Below are 3,941 nucleotides of genomic sequence, written 5' to 3' on the forward strand. Positions count from 1 at the left end.
GCTGGATTTATAAAAGATTGCAGTAACAAAGGCCCTGGATATGTTTACGCTTTCCGTTACTCACCAGTAAACAATTGTCTTTTTGGACAACTGACAGGAATATTATTCATTCTATCAGTGAAAATTTTTCATTCACAATTATTTCGTGAATTGGAATGCTAGAAAATTTTGGCAGCAAAACCACAAATATTATTGTCCTCGATCTCGAAGGTTTCAAACTCAAGTCACTTGGATTCATTATAAAAGAACTCAGTTTGTGTTCCAGTTACAACGATACAATATTTTTCAAACCGCCGCTTAAATTCGCTGATTTACCCGCACACGATAGACAAACTATTGTTTGGTTGACCAATAACCTACACGGTCTTGATTGGGACGAAGGTGATATACCTTACTGTGATTTGAAAACAATCTGTCTGAGTTTCAGATTCCGATTCATACGAAAAAAATTTTTTGCCAAAGGCATGGAAAAGTGTGAGCTCCTCAGTAAGCTTTTACAAAAAACTGTTTATAATCTGGAGGATCTAAATTGTCCCCGAATCTCAGAGATAATATCAGAAGAACAAGTTCCCTCCTGTTATCTTCATTCAAACTTTCGTTTAACAAACGATCAATTATCAAATCACTGCGCGGAACGTAAAGCAAGAATATTCTCACAGTGGACACGAAGTGCTGCACACAGAAGACACGGCAACTTTAACAACTTATCTGCAGACAACTTGAAGATATTCACTTGCTTGACTCCACATGACGATCAGCCGATTGTAATATTCAATAGAGTTCAGGATCCCTCTCTACCAATATCACTTCCAACTGTATGTAAAAAATAAACAGAGAGCTGGAGAACATCGGAGTCAGTTCAATTATGGCTATGAACAAAACAAACCAGAAGCCTATGCAGTCCCCCAAAGAGCAGCGAATCCCACGTTGAAAGCAATGGGCGGACGAAAAATTTCCTCAATTTAAATTGAAAAAAACACCACCAGAAAGTGAACTATCACTAAATGAGATGCCGAATGAGTTGCGATTATCTGTCTTGGAGCACCCCGAAGTTGAAAAAGTCTTCAGTCAACCATCGTTCGAGGAAAATGGCTCATCAATCGTTTGTTATAAACTAGATATAAAAAGTCATTTTAAAGGTTTCAATTTGTTTGAGTTTTGGTACATGAAACAGTTGCCCAGTGAATAATTCAAAAAATTAACATTTTGTATCATTCTTGTTTCAATTCACTTTTCAATTAATTATTTTTCTCCAATGAATCAAAGAGACGAGGCTGACGAAGGTATCAGTAATTTAGTCTTCGATGTAAACAACAAGGAGAGGCCCCCATAGCGTTGTTGTTCAAATTCAACAGTGCCAAGGTCCGAAGTAATATTTTTTGTTCAAGTTAGTATCATTGCCTTAAATATCATTCTTTGCTTCTCTATGCTCTTTCTATTATCAGAAAGCTGTGAAGAGAAAACAATTTGGATTGCTCTTTTATCGAGTTTAGTTGGTTACATTTTACTTAATCCCAAACTATGAACAAAGTTATTTTTACACATGACAGGGTATTCATGTCAATTGTAGGACCAAGTGGTTGTGGTAGAACAAACTCTTGTTTCGAATGCTAAAAGGTTTGACCTTTTATCCATGCTTTGAGAAAATATCTTACTTTTACAAAGAGTTCCAACCCCTTTTCAAGCAACGGGAGGCTTTCCGGGGATTTTCTTTCTTCATTTGGCGACTGATCAAAATTCCAAAAACCAGATATTTGCTGAACTTCTTCTAGCTGCCTCAATTGATTCTCCCAAATTTCAATGCAGTCATGGTCATAGTCTGCAAAAAGTTTTCTTGTTCACTTTGTCAATTATTTCACATCCTGCTTTTTTGTTTGAATGGGAGTAATACATCCATAATATCGATGAGGATATGGAGACTCTTCTTGTCTGGGTGATTTTTCTGGCGTTTTTGTAAGATGAAATAAATCGTTTTGTTTTGTGTATTCAAGTATTGGTTCAATGTAATTAACTGGAACAATAAAGCTGTTTTTTGTGTGCCATGTTTCTGTCTTATCATCAAAGCTTTCCATTACAAGGACAATATTTTTGAAGTTATGACACATTCGCACAAGGGTTCGAGTGCCTCGCTCACTTGTCTTTACAATTTCTAAATATTCAGCAGCCATATTGCAGGTGATGGATAAACAATTGAGATGTTTTTTGTTTTGATTTTACGGATTTAAACGGTAACAAAGCAAACAGTTTTCTTTGTAAGGAAAGTTTTATAAAGACTTAACAGCACCGAGTCTAGAACCAATTCTAGTAACAAGAGAAATGAAAACTTGTTTTTATATGATATGGAACCGAATGGAAAAGCAGGATAAAAGCAAATTCTAGAAGAGGGCTAAGTAGCAAAAAACTTGCAGTAATGTAATAAGGAGCCGAAGAACTAAAGAATTTTCACAAAACATATATTCACAAAACAACAAGAAAGAACAATGGCGGAAAGATTGAAAAAATTGTTGCACACCGATTTGTTTATTTGACTTAATCATTTCATCATTATTCCGTCATGTCTATAAATAGAATTATGTCATATTGACCTAAGTTGAATTGGGGTGCTCTCGGGAAATATAAATAGACTCGAGGAGGCGAGCTAATTTATCCATTGCTAATGAAAATTTGTCAGTTTTTAGATTTAAAGGTCGGGACTTGTAAAACTGTTTTCTGCTATGGCCTTTATAATGCTTGGCCCGGCGATGTTGCATTAGTGAATGAAAATCTTTAAATTGCCTTGGACAATTGTGACATTGAATGGGTCTTGGTTCAGCAGGGTATATTTTTTCCGATCTTTTGAATTTCACATTTCGTATAATCGTCATAGCTGATATAGAGGAGTATAAATTTGTTTACACATGCTGTTAAAACGTATCATACCACTGGCACCTATTCATCCTTGAAATTGTTCAAACGTGACAGTGAACAGGTCGATTGGGATTTCAATCAAAAAATGACACTTTCGGCGCGAGAGTTTCGGTTGATATGTCAGAACATAGAAAAACTAGAACAAATGCTTGATCAACCAGTTGGATTGATCGACTCACTTCTAAAACCGGATTCAACTGATGAATCAAAGCGTCCAGCAAAACGGGCCGGCAAAACACCAACTCATTGCCAAAAGAAAAGACCAAAAACATCTGTAAAAGTCGATGAGGATTCGGAATAATTTCTATTACACCTTTTGCTTCCTGTCATTGTTTATGCTTTCATAGTTAGTTGATTAACTTTTTCTTTTTTGTTCGTTATGGTTGAGGCAATGTATGAGAACGGTCCTGAATATTTCAAGAAAATTCAAAAACGTTTCAAGTACAATATTTGTGAGACGGAGCCAAAACTTGAAAACACAACAATTGAAAATTTTGCATATGGTTACCATTCATCTGCAACAGTTATCGAAGGTTGTATATTTGGCTCCAATCATTATCACATTATCATGTTATGTATGAATTTGGTTCGCAGGATGATAATATATTCGATTCTCTTTATGTACCTGCGGTGATACCGTGTCTCGTTAACCGTTTCAAATTACTTATTCACGACTACATGTTGCTGTTGAGTACCTTTCAAAATCAACTTCTTCTTCTTCAGTTACCAAGAACCAGAAACAACTTCCATCCAGCACCCTTGAGTCAGACAACAGCGAAATCTATTAGTACTTTTACGACAAACAAACGTTCTTCTGTAGTCCCTGATGTAACTATGAAACGATTTTGCCAGCTTATGCTAGGTGAACACTCTTCAACTCTGTATCAGATAATGGATATTCTTCTTAGTGGCCTTTGATATTCTTTTTCCGTGCGAGAAACCTCAAACTCTTTCATAACTTTTCAATTTTGTAAAAATTGATATTCAAAAAAATGTTGTTGTTGTTTCAAAATTAAGTTAACTTTTACTTCATA

The sequence above is a fragment of the Convolutriloba macropyga genome, chromosome 13 (genome assembly GCF_964194025.1).
Source record: "Convolutriloba macropyga chromosome 13, txConMacr16.3, whole genome shotgun sequence".
In the NCBI taxonomy this organism is placed as follows: domain Eukaryota; kingdom Metazoa; phylum Xenacoelomorpha; order Acoela; family Convolutidae; genus Convolutriloba; species Convolutriloba macropyga.